Source organism: Entelurus aequoreus, linkage group LG28 (assembly GCF_033978785.1).
Source record: "Entelurus aequoreus isolate RoL-2023_Sb linkage group LG28, RoL_Eaeq_v1.1, whole genome shotgun sequence".
Classification (NCBI taxonomy): Eukaryota; Metazoa; Chordata; class Actinopteri; order Syngnathiformes; family Syngnathidae; genus Entelurus; species Entelurus aequoreus.
The window spans coordinates 18,734,853-18,751,769 of NC_084758.1; the positions used below are offsets into that span (position 1 = coordinate 18,734,853).

Consider the following 16,917-nt stretch of genomic DNA (forward strand, 5'->3'; position numbering starts at 1 on the left):
AAATGTCTAATTAAAGCTGAATGGTTTATGAAACACTTTAAAAGACTTTTGTAGGCTGAAAAGGATCATTTGCAAAACTTTTAGGCAGAATTGCAAGCTACCGTATTTTTCGGACTATAAGTCGCAGTTTTATTCATAGTTTGGTGCGACTTATACTCAGGAGCGACTTATGTGTGAAATTATTAACACATTAGCGTAAAATATCAAATAATATTATTTAGCTCGTTCACATAAGAGACTAGACGTATAAGATTTCATGGGATTTAGCGATTAGGAGTGACAGATTGTTTGGTAAACGTATAGCATGTTCTATATGTTATAGTTATTTGAATGACTCTTACCATAATATGTTACGTTAACATACCAGGCACGTTCTCAGTTGGTTATTTATGCCTCATATAACGTACACTTATTCAGCCTGTTGTTCACTATTCTTTATTTATTTTAAATTGCCTTTCAAATGTCTATTCTTGGTGTTGGGTTTCATCAAATAAATTTCCCCCCAAAATGCGACTTATATATGTTTTTTTCCTTCTTTATTATGCATTTTCGGCCGGTGCGACTTATACTCCGGGGCGACTTATACTCCGAAAAATACGGTGAATTGAACGTCATTTCAATTAATTTTATATATAACAGGCATTGATCATCTGCCAAAAGGCGTTGGTACTGAGAAAGCCGATAGAACAAATATCTTGGGCCTTCATTTGACTTTGCACTCGCAGAATTGACATTTTCTTTTTTCTTTGATTCATTATTATGTCCCTTTACACGCCCTTAGATCTGTTGGTACACACTTCAGCTTTTCGTGGTGGGGGGCGTGTGTAGGGTTGCGTCACGAATGGCATTCGGTGAAAAATCTAAGCCAAATCATCATGCGATAGTCTCGCTGTGTTGACATACAGAGCATCAGAAAAGTATCCAGAGCGCTTAACTTTTTCCACATTTTATTATTATAAAAATTCATTTTGTCATCGAAATTTTACAGCCCAAAATGACAATGTGCAAAGTTTTTATTTTTATTTTGCAAATTTATTAAATATCTAAAAATATTTAAATCACATGTACTTATGTATAGACAGGCTCTGCTCAATACTTTGTTGATGCACCTTTGGCATCCATTACAGACTCAAGTCTTTTTGAATATGATGCCACAATCTTGGCACACCTATCTTTGGGCAGTTTGGCCCATTCCTCTTTGCAGCACCTCTCAAGCGCCATCAGGTTGGATGGGAGGCGTTGCTTTTCATCCAGGATGACTCTGTACATTGCTGCATTCATCTTTCTCTCTATCCTGACTTGTCTCCCAGTTCCTGCCACTGAAAACCATCCCCACAGCATGATGCTGCCACCACCATGCTTCAGTGTAGAGATGGTATTGGCCTGGTGATGAGCTGTGACTGGTTTCCTCCAAACATGACGCCTGGCGTTCACGCCAAAGACTTCAATCTTTGTCTCATCAGACCAGAGAATTTAGTTTCTCGTGGTCTAAGAGTCTTTCCGGTGCATTTTGCAAACTTTTTACTAAGAAATGGCTTCCGTCTGGCCACTCTACCATACAGGCCTGATTGGTGGTTTGCTGCATAGATGGTTGTCCTTCTGGAAGGTTCTCCTCTCTCCATAGAGGAATGCTGTAGCTCTGACAGAGTGGCCATCGGTTTCTTGGTCGCCTCCCTGACTAGACTAAGATGAATGCAGCAATGTACAGAGACATCCTGGATGAAAACCTTCCCATCCAACCTGATGGAGCTTGAGAGGTGCTGCAAAGAGGAATAATTGAAACTGCCCAAAGATAGGCGTGCCAAGCTTGTGGCATCGTTTTCAAAAAGACTTGAGACTGTAATTGCTGCCAAAGGTGCATCAAAAAAGTATTGAGCAAAGGCTTTAAATACTTAGGTACATATCATGTTTTAATTGTTTTTATATTAATACATTTGCAAAATGTTTCTCATTTTCAGATTGTAATTATGGGGTATTGTGTGGAGAATTTTGAGAACAAAAATGAATGTACTACATTTTGGAATTAAGCTCTAATATAACAAAATATGGAATAGGTGAAGCGCTGTGAATGCTTTCCGGATGCACCATACACTGTAACTAGGGCTGCAACTAATGATTAATTTGATAGTCTATTAATCTATCGATTATTACTTCGATTAATAATCGGATAAAAGAGACAAACTACATTTCTATCCTTTCCAGTATTTTATTGGAAAAAAACAGCATACTGGCACCATACTTATTTTGATTATTGTTTCTCAGCTGCTTGTACATGTTGCAGTTTATAAAAATAAAAAATAAAATAAAAAAAAATTGCCTCTGCGCATGCGCATAGCATAGATCCAACGAATCGATGACTAAATTAATCGCCAACTATTTTTATAATCGGTTTTAATCGATTAGTTGTTGCGGCCCTAGGTATAACGGGACAAAGTTGTACCTAAGTTTTCATAAACCACGGTTAAAGTATGATTTGCATTCAGGAAAATGTTCACCCAAAATATGTTTCAGGTTTAATATGATAGAACATGCGTTCATTCTGCTCTCTGATACCCCACCTCCCTCCCAGCTCATTGCCACCAAGAATCTCCAATAATGGTAAAAGTGATGTTACATGTTGTTATCTATAAAAAGTATTGGAGTGCCAGGAATGGATTAATATCAGTTACATTATTTCTTTTTGGAAAGATTGTTCGGTTTTCATACAATTTCATTTTCAACAGACCCTTTGGAACCGATTAATACTGTAAAATGAAGCCCCACTGTACATTATGAAAATGTTTGTGTACACTACGATAACTTAACTGCTCCACATGCTACATGCAGCTCTTCTGTCTTACCTGTGCTATTATTTATCTGACAAAAGAGCTATTCTTAAAGGCCTACTGAAATGAATTTTTTTTATTTAAACGGGAATAGCAGATCCATTCTATGTGTCATACTTGATCATTTCGCGATATTGCCATATTTTTGCTGAAAGGATTTAGTAGAGAAAATCGACGATAAAGTTCGCAACTTTTGCTCGCTGATAAAAAAAGCCTTGCCTGTACCGGAAGTAGCGTGACGTCACAGGAGCTAGTATTCCTCACAATGCCCCGTTGTTTACAATGGAGCGAGAGATTCGGAGCGACAAAGCGACGATTACCCCATTAATTTGAGCGACGATGAAAGATTTGTCGATGAGGAACGTTACAGTGAATGACTAGAGAGGCAGTGATGGACATATCTTTTTTCGCTCTGACCGTAACTTAGGTACAAGCTGGCTCATTGGATTCCACACTCTCTCCTTTTTCTATTGTGGATCACGGATTTGTATTTTAAACCACCTCGGATACTATATCCTCTTGAAAATGAGAGTCGAGCACGCGAAATGGACATTTAAAGTGACTTTTATCTCCACGACAATACATCGGTGACACACTTAGCTACTGAGCTAACGTGATAGCATCGTTCTCAAATGAAGATAGAAACAAAAGAAATAAACCCCTGACTGGAAGGATAGACAGAAGATCAACAATACTATTAAACCATGTACATGTAACTACACGGTTAAAAATTCTCAGCCTGGTAAGGCTTAACAATGCTGTTGCTAACGACGCTAAGGCTAATTTAGCAACTTAGCAACCGGACCTCACAGAACTATGATAAAAACATTAGCGCTCCACCTACGCCAGCCAGCCCTCATCTTCCCATCAACAGCCGTGCTCACCTGCGTTCCAGCGATCGACGGCGCGACGAAGGACTTCATCCGTGGGTTTGGCGGCAAGCATCGGCTAGGCGTAGTAAGTAGTCCTTGTTGTGTTGCTGTAAGTATTGTACTTAGCCGCTAATACACCGATCGATCCCACCTACAACGTTCTTCTTTGCAGCCTCCATTGTTCATTAAACAAATTGCAAAAGATTCACCAACACAGATGTCCAGAATACTGTGGAATTTTGTCGAAGAAAACAAGAGGTTTTTGTATCGGGTCGGTGGGGTACAACCACTTCCGTGGATTTTGTGACGTCACGCGCATAAATTATATCCAAAGGAGTTTTTCAACCGGAAGTGTGGCGGGAATTTTAAAATTGCACTTCATAAGTTAACCCGGCCGTATTGGCATGTGTTGCAATGTTAAGATTTCATCATTGATATATAAACTATCAGACTGCGTGGTCGGTAGTAGTGGGTTTCAGTAGGCCTTTAAACCCCTAAAGCTAGACACCCATAAGACGGATGGACAGAAAATGTATCAAACAGCTTTAAAAAACGGCTTGTGTAACTTTAGTGTGTTTCACCAAATCACCACTAAGTTTAGTACACACATTTAGGGGCCTGACAAGCACATATCTGTATAATTTTAGCAAGGTTGGGTGACAAGACACGGCAGCCATGAAGCAAACAGTCTTTTGCACAAACACGGGCAGAGACTTAGCAATGCGTTAACCATAAGTCATTGACGATTTATCGAATGGTTATAAAACTATGAGGAAAATATGACTGATAGCATACTCTATATGGCATATATAGAGAGTGCCGCAAATATAATTCACAGGGATTTTCTAATTTTCAACTGTTCATTCACGTATTCTACAAAACATCTTCCAAAAATTGCTAATTTTAACAATTTCCTCAAAAACCTTTTACTGTGAATGGCTTTGTGGATCACATCCAACCACCACATTACTTGTTTACCTTGTGTGTTTTCAATAATTCATTTTTTAGCGTTGTGTTGTGTTGTGCCATCTATAGTCTGCGTTCTTAGGTAATGTTGGAAGTGATCGGCTCTCCCTTGGGGTTGATTCGTCCTGGCCCGTGTAACATTCTCTTAATAGGATTTGACCCCTAGAGCCCCCCTGACAACAAGCGGCCCACCATTCCTGCCACATTCCACCTTCAGCTCTCAGACACGGCCTGTAGCTGCTGTTTAGCTTAAAACCAGGCTGCCAGCCATTAAATATGCTCTGGCCAATGTATTTTCTGTAAAACGTGTCGCAATTGGTTCCCAGCAGCCTACTTGCAGGGCCAATAAGTAGGTGGCTCTTAAAAAGCCTGCTGATGATTACACAATGCAATACAGAGACGATGGTTCTGTCTTGGAAGGTACACGGCAAAAAATCTTGGTTGTAGTTCCCATTTTAATATTTGGAAGTTACCAATAAAAAAAACGATGTTCCACATTTACCAATATGTGTACAAATCTCGGTGACTGATCGGTACAATAACAAATAAGAATATGTTTTCATGATTGCGTACAGCAGAGTGTACATTAAATTTTGCCCTTGAGAATTAGTATAAAAATTGACACAAAAATAACTTTTTTTCCATTTTGGATAGAGAGTTCTTAAAATAAATAAAAAGTAATGATTTTTTTTTTTTTAACAAACTGAGCTTTTTTTAATACTTTCTATTACACAACTTTAGAATTAGGGCAGCACGGTGAAACAGGGGTTAGTGCGTGTGCCTCACAATACGAAGGTCCTCAGTTCGATCCTGGGCTTGGAATCTTTCTGTGTGGAGTTTGCATTTTCTCCCCGTGACTGCGTGGGTTCCCTCCGGGTACTCCGGCTTCCTCCCACCTCCAAAGACATGCACCTGGGGATAGGTTGATTGGCAACACTAAATTGGCCCGAGTGTGTAAATGTGAGTGTGAATGTTGTCTGTCTATCTGTGTTGGTGAGGTGGCGACTTGTCCAGGATATACCCTGCCTTCCGCCCGAATGCAGCTGAGATAGGCTTTTTAACAAACTGAGCTTTTTAAAAAAAAATACTTTCTATTAACAACTTTAAAATACACAATAGTCAAAAATGTAATACTGGGGGAAAAAAATTGTAAGAGTTTTTTGTATATGAGGCCCAATTTATACATCCATCCATCCATCCATTTTCTACCCCTTGTCCCTTTTGGGGTTGCGGAGGGTGCTGGATTCTATTTCAGCTGCATTCAGGCGGAAGGCGGGGTACAATATATGTTAAATATTTGTCTGATTATTTATAAACATTTCACTGACTTTTTATTACTTTCTGCACATTCTGTACTGTATTTAATTACCGTATTTTCCGCACTATAAGGCGCACCGGATTATAAGGCGCACCTTCAATGAATGGCATATTTCAAAACTTTGTTCATATATAAGGCGCACCGGATTGCATCCATTAGATGGAGCTGCGCTAAAGGGAATGTCAACAAAACAGTTAGATAGGTCAGTCAAACTTTATTAATAGATTACAAACCAGCGTTCTGACAACTCCGTTCACTCCCAAAATAAATAAACAGCTGATTTACTCGTGTTACGGTAAATCAAACGTTAGTGCAATCACAATATAGTAACACTCGAAATACTGCAGAGCAATAACAATATATCAATAACTCAACATTGCGCAAACATTAATGTCACACAACACACAAAATAAACATGTAAAGCTCACTTTATAAAGTTATTCCTCATCCACAAATCCCTCGAATTCTTCTTCTTCAGTGTCCGAATTAAACACCATTGATTCGTTTGTTAAATTCTCTCGCTGCTGCTCTATTCCCGTGTTCTACTGCGTGACTGATCGCCTTGAGTTTAAACTCTGCGTCGTAAGCGTGTCTCTTAATAGGAGCCATTTTTGGGTTAGAAGCGCTTCTTCTTCTACGGGGGAAAATGAAGTTGGCGGCTGCTTACCGTAGTTGCGAGACCTAAACTTTATGAAAATAAAGTTTAGGTTTGTTGTGGCTCAATATTGGTCCATATATAAGGCGCACCGGATTATAAGGCGCACTGTCAGCTTTTCAGAAAATTGGAGGTTTTTAAGTGCGCCTTATAGTGCGGAAAATACGGTAATTTGGCAGCATATAGCGGTTAATTTACACAGCATTTTTAGATAATATCGTAGAAAATAAAAAGGTTTTTTCTGATTACACAAACAGGCACATGTAAATAACAATGAAAAAGAGGAATTTTATTTAGAGCTGTCAAATGTAATGCTTTAATCACAAAAAAATGTATTAATCATGCAGATCAATCACCCAATTTATTTTGATTGCACCTTTTGAAACGCAGATGATTACCTCAAAACCGACGTGGGTTGTTATATGGTCAGCCTTCAGGTCGATGCCTATCCCAGCGCAAAGATGAGTGAGGAGACTCCGATTAGTGTGCTCTGTGACAAATTCACTTCAAAATACACCCCCTTTAGGCCAGGGTAAATCCCACCTAACCTTATCCTTGACCACACACGCACAATGGTCGTTTAAGACCCCCTCACACCCCTTCCGCCAGTGCAATGCGACCTAGTATGCATACGCGGAAAATGTGCACGTCATAGTCACCTCGAGTGTTGCTTTGTGTGCAAGTTCTTAAATTAAGCCCGCATTCTCGTTGTCTCCTCTTCGAAAAAAATGGACAAAGTTTTTCGGTAAGTAGAATCACAATCTGACCTGGACATTCGAAAGTTCTCTTGCCGTCTGAGATGTGTTGTATCCCAAATAGCTGCAATCGCTTTCTCTTAAGGTATTCATGTGTGATTTCCACAAGCGTCTGTACAGACGAAAGGAGAAACACGGGCATGTCTGGATGACTCGCCTCCATATTTCCAGTGGTTACCTCCGAGTTACGAAACCGCTTTATTATGAAGCTGGCTGTGGCGCGTTCTTTCTGACGTCACTTCATGTGTGGGGTGTGGTCTTTCTGGCGTCACTTCCTCTCCGAACTCAGTTTGTAAACGATCGATAAGTCCATAGAAGAGCCGGAGATTCAAGAAATACACGGCGCACTTGCCTGTGTAAAAAATTATTCATGGAGGGGAACCTTAAACGCTGGTTTAGTGTGGCTGAAACGGGGCTTAAGCTAAATAATTATTCGTTTAAGGAGTTATCCGGCTTAATGTAGACAGGGCCTTAGAAAATACTGTTACCAATTTCTGAGCAAATAAAGGAAGTGCATTCAAGTAAAACATTTTACATTTAACATATGACATTTTGACCATAAAATTGCATTTGTTTCACATTATTTTCATTACATGATTTACATTACCATGCAAGTAATTTACTGTGATTAATCACAATTAATGTGTGATTAATGTAATTAAAAAAAAGAAGTTTGATAGCATGAATTTAATGAATTATTCAGCTAAAGTACACATTAAATATATTAAATCAGTTGCAGGGTTTTGCTAAAGTAATCTTATATTTTAAGACATATGCTGTGTGGCTCAGTGAAACTATAGGAGTTTTTCTTTCTCTTTATTGTTCAGCTTTACATTTTAGTTAATATTTCAGTCATTGGAATGTGATGCAAACATTAACTGTTCCAACAAAAGTCATATCTTTGGATGTGTGTTCTTGGAAGATGTGCAACGAACCAGCACCAAGTTTGCAGTAATATTAAAGAAAACATATTTTTTCAGGTTTTCAGATGTCATAAACGGTCAACTCCACAGGCCAGTAACTGAATTAGCCGCATCCTTGTGGTAAAAACCTAATTTATACATCAGATATTTATTTCCCAAACGGTTGACTCGAAATGCGCCGCATTGGCGTGCAGATATTTTAAATAAACAGTGATGGTGACAAGAGCGAGAGAGCGCCATCGCTCTTGACGAGTGATGATCCACTGCCCACCATCCCCCACTTTGGCTATCTTTTCGTACCGAGGCCTAAACAGTGAAAGGTTGTGTTTGCAGTCATTTCCTCCTGCGTTCTTAAGCTGATGTACAGTTTGACAGACACAGAGGGAAACCAGAACATGGCGGGAAGATTGTTTTGACCTGATAAATCGAGATGGGGTACATTAGGGAGACTAATGGTGCACAACACTAAAACGCTAGGATTAGTCTTATATTTAGGCTAGAAAGTTCCACAGGCTACTGAATACTCCCAAGTAGTGTTGTCCCGATACCAATATTTTGTTACCGGTACCAAAATGTATTTTGATACTTTTCGGTACTTTTCTAAATAAAGGGGACCACAAAAAATTGCACTATTGGCTTTATTTTAACAAAAAATCTTATGGTACATTAAACATGTTTTTATTGCAATTTTGTCCTTAAATAAAATAGTGAACATACAAGACAACTTGTCTTTTAGTAGTAAGTAAACAAACAAAGACTCCTAATTAGTCTGCTGACGTATGCAGTAACATATTGCGTCATTTTCCATTCTATTATTTTGTCAAAATTATGAAGGACAAGTGGTAAAAATTTGATTATTAATCTACTTGTTCATTTACTGTTAATATCAGCTTACTTTCTCTTTTAACATGTTCTGTCTACACTTCTGTTAAAATATAATAATCACTTATTATTCTGTTTAAGGCTGCAGCTAACGATTATTTTTCTATCGATTAATCTATAGATTATTTTTTCCGATTAATCGGTTAATCTATAGATTATTTTTTCGATTCATCTATAGATTATTTTTCCTTTTACCGATTATTTTTTTAATTTAAAACGAAGATGAAAAAATAAATGTAGGCCTGTTTTTTCAAAAGGCATGGCTTTTATTTACAAAAAAAAGAAGTATGGCCACTCAGTCAACATTGACAACAACATGACAAAATATTCTGTAACAATGTAAACATTTAAAACTTTTAACATTTAACAAAATTAAAAGTAGCTTATTTGCTTTTTAATGTGCAAATATAAAAGTAAACATCCAGTGCAAATCTTAATATTCTGCAATAGTATAAGCATTTCAAAAGTAAAAGTATTGCTTATTTTGCTTTAAAATGTGAAAAAATAAAGATAAACATCCAATACAAAAAAGTGCAAAACGAAATATTCTGTAACAACAGTGTAAACATTTCAACAAAAGTGAAAGTATTGCTTATTTGCTAAAATGTGCAAAAATAAAGATAAACATCCAATACAAAAAAGTGCCAATCTAAATATTCTGGAGCACTGTAAACATTAAGTATTGCTTTTAAAATGTGCAAAATAAACATCCAGTCCAACACAGTACACAATAACCAATTCTACTCATTCCAGTGAGTGACTAACAGTTGTAATGAAGAAAGGTTAGCATGTCTACATGCTCTGCTTCTTTTCTTGTTTACAATATTCCCAGCAGCTGAAAATAGGCGCTCAGAAGGGGTCGATGTGGCTGGAACTGAGAGCTAATTACCGGTAGCCTTCACCTCAAGCCAGGACTGCGAGTGAGCTGAGCTCCAGTTTATATTCCTAGAAGGTCAACGGGCTCATAGTGATGTTACTAGTAGTTGACTGGGAGGTGTTTATTATCATTTGGGGAGAGTCCGCTGCCCGATGCTCACCTGCTAAACACCTATATTCTCCACACTGAAGCGCTGACTACATGCGCTCTGAATACGCACTGCTGATTGGCTGATAATGCTTTGTGTGTACCAATCAGATGGTTGTGTGGGTGGGACAATGCTGCGTGCTGAGACAGAGGCAGCCGCAGAAGGAGCGAAGCAGCTTGTTAACACTTTAGCAGCTAAAGTTAGCTTTAGCTTAGAAACTCGTTCGGTACACCCCCGTACCGAACCGAAAGCCCCGTACCGAAACGGTTCAATACAAAACACGTACCGTTACACCCCTTGCAGATACAAATGACACATTCATGTTTTTGTGTAATGATGACAACGTATGCTCACGCGGACGATTGACTAGTTGATGGTTGATGGTTTTCTTTTCAAATGTTCGTTCATAGCCGTTGTGCTGCTATGATAGGCCATTTCCGCTCGACACAGTGTGCATACAACAACATTATTAGGCCGTGTATTGAAATACTCCCACACTTTTGACCACTTTTGGCGTGATTTTTCCCCCTCGCTCGCACAGTCTGCTTTGCGCTCCGCCATGACGGTAGTGTGACGTAAATATGCGACGCGTCGACGCCGTTTTTGTGCGTCGTATTTACTGCGTCGTATTTACTGCGTCGTATTTACTACGTCGACGCGTCGTTTCAGCCTTAATTCTGTTGTTTGATACTTTACTTTAATTTTGGATGATACCACAAATTTAGGTATCAATCCGATACCAAGTAGTTACAGGATCTTACATTGGTCATATTCAAAGTCCTCATGTGTCCAGGGACATATTTCAATTAGTTAATAAACATAATATACATTTGAAAAAAACGAAAATAGATTTTGTGATGCTAAACATTATCGATGTAATCATAGTAGTGTTGCCTAGATACGCTCCTGTACTTGGTATCATTACAGTGGATGTTAGGTGTAGATCTACCCAAGGCATTTGTTTACATTCAGGAACGGCGTCATTAGCGGGAGCTACGGTGTGTAGTGAAGCATGTTTAGCTATTCCTCGTCCTGCAGGGATGATACTTGTAAGAAACATACTTTATTTGTCGCTATGTAGGCGAGGATTAGTGATTTAGAAGTACCGTATTTTCCGCACTATAAGGCGCACTGGATTATAAGACGCACCTTCAATGAATGGACTACTTTAAAACTTTGTTCATATATTGGTCCATATATAAGGCGCACCGGATTATAAGGTGCACTGTCAGCTTTTGAGAAAATTTGAGGATTTTAGGTGTGTCTTATAGTGCGGAAAATACGGTAGCTAAAACACTGCCGACTGCGGGTGGACTTTAGCCGCTAGCTAGTTAACCATGTCTTAAAGCACCTCTTCCTGAGGGTGTTTCAGTGTTATAACTTCACCTTTATCTTTAGTTAGTTATCGTTAGGGGGGCGGCAGGTTCGGGCACCGGTACGTTTTAGAAGCGATATAGTAACGAATATGATTTATTAGTATCGCGGTACTATACCAATACCGGTATACCCTACAACCCCTACTCCCAAGTGAAGCAATTTTAATTTAGTGTAGAGCTGCGAATGTGGTCCCGTTCAAAAATGTCCAAAAAAATATAATTGGTGCACACTTTAGATTATGTCCAAATATAAAATAGAATTTTACAGTGCGTCCCATCTGAACACTGGTCTGTGTTGCGTGCAAAATAGACGTTAGGTGGATTTGTACCCATCTCACAAGCGAGTCATACCAAAGACTATAAAAATGGGATCCATTACCTCCCTGCTGGGCACTCAGCATCAAGGGTTGGAAATGGGGGTTAAATCACCAAAAATGATTCCCGGGCGTGGCACCGCTGCTGCCCACTGCTCCCCTCACATCCCAGGGGGTGAACAAGGGGATGGGTCAAATGCAGAGGACACATTTCACCACACCTGGTGTGTGTGTGACAATCATTGGTAATTTAACTTTAACTTAACAAGCGGACTCGGCCTACTTGTTTGGTGCACAGGGTTCGGATGATCGCGTATTAATAACTAAACCAAACATGACAAACATCCGTTCACCCTTTGACCTCCTGGTAGCTAAAAGAGGCTAACAAAATAGGAAAAACACGGTCTAAGTGATTGATTATTTTAGCCACAATAATAAAACACATTGTGATCTTGGACAGTCTCTTCAAAACTGATTGGTATATCAGACTGGTTTGTTACAGTTACTAAGCAGTCTCGCAGAGGCTAACGTTGCCCCGTCTTGACGCCAACACATGATTGATAACTTCTCCCAAGTGTGCAGGATCCAAAGGATTAGCAGTGTTTACCCTGTAGTAGCATGCAGAGTACCTCTGCTTGTTAATGACAGAAATTAATAACCCGCTGACGCCCCGGGAGATAGCTGTGTTTATGCATGGGCCGAGACATGACAGTCCTTTGCCGTGAAAGCTTTGTGTTTATACGTCTCTTACAATGATGATAATCCTCTCTTCTAGTGGGAAATTATTCTGCCCCCAAAAGTAGTTTGAGTTCCATGGCTTGGCCGATTGGTGTTTCTAGGGTTGTGTGACGTGCTGAGATGTTAATATTAGTCAATAAAAGCAGTGTTTATGTTCTCCGGGACTATATATCTGTCTTTCTCGGTGCAGCTCTCAGGGCATGAGAACATAGTAAATCTTTGAGAGCCTCACACAAAGAATCCAACTCTGGAGGGGGTGGGGGGAGAAGAGAGAAACGCAACACCGTACAGTAGCCCAACCTCCTCCAGGTATCACAGCCGTGCATGCACCAGATACTGGGTGTGGTCACCTTAATGCACAAAAGCCAGAAATAAAGAACCAAGCTATTGCTTTTCAGCAGCGAGACCCCCAGGTGACCTTCCTCGGAGACCCCGGCATGACCCCACACAGAGGAAAAGGGAGAAGCAGAGCGACAGGAGTCGAATGCACAGGCAGCGCCAAGACAAAAGCTAAAAAGGAAGGCGTTGTCATTGTAGCCTCAGTAAATCAGCAACCAGGTGACAGTCCCATTTCTCGGACTGGTGTGCCCACCTTATCGCTCTCATTAGTCACAGGCCCTTCTGCATTTAGGCTGCTGCCTTCAACGACATACCCTTGTCCACTTATTGTTTCAAACCATCTCTGCCCCCGTCGGGTAAGTTAAGGTTCTTAGCTTCAGGGTGGAATGTGGCCCACTGTGGGCTTCAACAGCAGCTGGGGATGGATGCTTGAGGGCCCTGGCTTTATCATCTGCCAGTGAAATAAACCACAATCATGGGATACTGTTCAGGTTATTTGGCAACGGTAAACCCTGATCTGGGCTTGTGTCTACTGTGTGGCATCATACCTGCAGCCAGACACTGCTTATGAAAACAACATGTTTGTCTTTTTCTCTGGAGTGGGAATGGTAGGACGTAATGTAGTTGATTTGACAATTTCCCACCTTAGCTGAGCGTAACAGAGGCGGGAGTTACCTTTGTGTAAGATTATCTTGTCAGGACGTTACTGGGAATTGAGTTTAACAACTGATACTTTAGAAATTGGTGCTTTCTAAAAATTATTCATACACACTGTAAAAAAAAAAATCTACACAATTTACGGTAAAATACTGGCAGCGGTGGTTACCAGGAATTCACCGTAAAACGCATTAGGACCAATTTCAGTGTTGCCAATCAGCCTATCCCCAGGTGCATGTCTTTGGAGGTGGGAGAACCCACACAGTCTCAGGGAAAACATGCAAACTCCAAACAAAAAGACCCCTACCCCGGGAATCGAACCCGGGACCCTCTCACTGTAAGCCACTGTGCTGCCCTGTCACCAAAACTAGTATCTTGCGAAATGCCCGTGTTTCCGAGACATGTGAGCGGTTCGTGAGAATTTTAACTTGAAAGTATTTGTACAACCTTTCACCGGTCAACTCACAACACGGCCTTCCGCGACATGTTCCTTCAAGTGAGCTATCAAAAATGAGCCTTAAATGCTGCGTATCTGGTAAATAAATATCTGCTTACAAGCACTTCTAACACACTTAAACACACAGCGTTCATTTCCATGCAGTTTGCAATGAAGCACATAGACATAACCCCTCAATGTCTGAAACCACTTGCCACAAAAACACAAGAAAACATGTTGTTGGACAAAAGGTAACTAGGCTAATGCTTTAACGCAAACGCTGTAAATTTAAATGTACCCTCTGCAAAATCTTTAATTTTGACAGAATAATACTGTACATTTTAGTTGCATCATTGTGACATTATTTGCAAATGCATTGTACAATTTTTTCACAGTAAAGTCATGTGTTTTCTGCATTTACTAACTAGGCTAATGCTTTAACGCAAACGCTGTAAATTTAAATGTACCGTCTGCAAAATCTTTAATTTTGACAGAATAATACTGTACATTTTAGTTGCATGATTGTGACATTATTTGCAAATGCATTGAACAATTTTTTCACAGTAAAGTCATGTGTTTTCTGCACTTACTACTAAATTCATTTAAAATATTTTTGATTTTACAGTCTTTTACTGTTGCTATTTAACAATTGCTTGCCATTGTTTTTACTGTGATTTTTTTTTATTTTTACAGTGCAGGCATGTTAATCTAAATAATGTTTGGGGGTGCCCCTTATGGGTTTTGGTCAAAATGCTTTGGACGATATAGTAGTAGGGATGTAGCAAAAATGGGACCTATTACCTCCGTGCTTGACACTCAGCATCAAGGGTTGGAATTGGTGGTTAAATCACCAAAATGATTCCCGGGCGTGGCCACCGCTGCTGCTCACTGCTCTCCTCACCTCCCAGGAGGTGGAACAAGGGGATGGGTCAAATTCAGAGGGTAATTTCACCGCACCTCGTGTGTGTGTGTGGCTATCAGTGGTACTTTAACTTTAACTTTAATGGCATTGTAAATATTGCGGTATTTCGGTTTCAGAATGCTGTGGTATGTGACGGTATCAAAAGAGAACTTGGAGTACTCCTGTCAATATAGTTTTTTCCTGGCACTATTAAATGGGCTGGTCTGAGAAGTAAGCTACATTTCCCATGATTGGATTTACTATAAGCACAAAAACGATACAGGAGAAAACATGTTGTTGGAGTCACTCACCAATGCGATGAATGAGCAGACAAGCAGTTATTTCCTTTTATTGTAACTCCTCATGGGAGAGCATGGACAGGCAAAAAAAACCAAAACTGCACACTGCGACGTCTACAACAAGGAATACGAATAATAGGCCACTTGATGAACCATCACCCGGAAAATATTCTTGATGTGAAACCAAGAAGCCATTGAGGCCAAACATCAATTTGTGAGGTATTTACATTATTAAAAGTTAAATTAACCGCTTGCATATGGTATTGTTACATCCCTACATACTAGCATACATGTAATACAGAAATCCTTAAATGTTAGAATTAGGGATGTCCGATAATAGCTTTTTTGCCGATATTCCGATATTGTCCAACTCTTAATTACCAATACCGATATCAACCAATACCGATATATACAGTCATGGAATTAACACATTATTATGCCTAATTTGGACAACTAGTTATGGTGAAGATAAGGTCCTTTTTAAAAAAAATCATAAAATAAAATAAGATAAATAAATTAAAAACATTTTCTTGAATAAAAAAGAAAGTAAAACAATATAAAAACAGTTACATAGAAACTATTAATTAATGAAAATGAGTAAAATTAACTGTTAGTTAAAGGTTAGTACTATTAGTGGACCAGCAGCACGCACAATCATGTGTGCTTACGGACTGTATCCCTTGCAGACTGTATTGATATGTGAAGTGAAGTGAATTATATTTATATAGCGCTTTTTCTCTAGTGACTCAAAGCGCTTTACATGGTGAAATATATATACAGATACACTACCGTTCAAAAGTTTGGGGTCACATTGAAATGTCCTTATTTTTGAAGGAAAAGCACTGTACTTTTCAATGAAGATAACTTTAAACTAGTCTTAACTTTAAAGAAATACACTCTATACATTGCTAATGTGGTAAATGACTATTTTAGCTGCAAATGTCTGGTTTTTGGTGCAATATCTACATAGGTGTATAGAGGCCCATTTCCAGCAACTATCACTCCAGTGTTCTAATGGTACAATGTGTTTGCTCATTGGCTCAGAAGGCTAATTGATGATTAGAAAACCCTTGTGCAATCATGTTCACATATCTGAAAACAGTTTAGCTCGTTACAGAAGCTACAAAACTGACCTTCCTTTGAGCAGATTGAGTTTCTGGAGCATCACATTTGTGGGGTCAATTAAATGCTCAAAATGGCCAGAAAAAGAGAACTTTCATCTGAAACTCGACAGTCTATTCTTGTTCTTAGAAATGAAGGCTATTCCACAAAATTGTTTGGGTGACCCCAAACTTTTGAACGGTAGTGTATATATTGATATATAATGTAGGAACCAGAATATTAATAACAGAAAGAAACAACCCTTTTGTGTGAATGAGTGTGAATGATTGTAAATGGGGGAGGGAGTTTTTTTTGGGTTGGTGCACTAATTGTAAGTGTATCTTGTGTTTTTTATGTTGATTTAATAAAAAAACAAAAAAACAAAAACGATACCAATAATAAAAAAAAAACGATACCGATCATTTCCGATATTACATTTTAAAGCATTTATCGGCCGATAATATCGGACATCTCTAGTTAGAATCATTAGACAGATGGTCAATGAACCAAATAATTGCCAAGTCCAACCTGTGCT

The 16,917-nt window shown here is 39.2% G+C and overlaps 1 protein-coding gene across 2 annotated transcripts in view; it reads left to right on the forward strand.

The window, feature by feature from the left end:
• The window catches only part of rab28 (RAB28, member RAS oncogene family), a 100,991-nt gene that overhangs the window by 74,425 nt on the left and 9,649 nt on the right, over positions 1–16,917 (forward strand). The gene's annotated exons all lie outside the window — the stretch shown is intronic.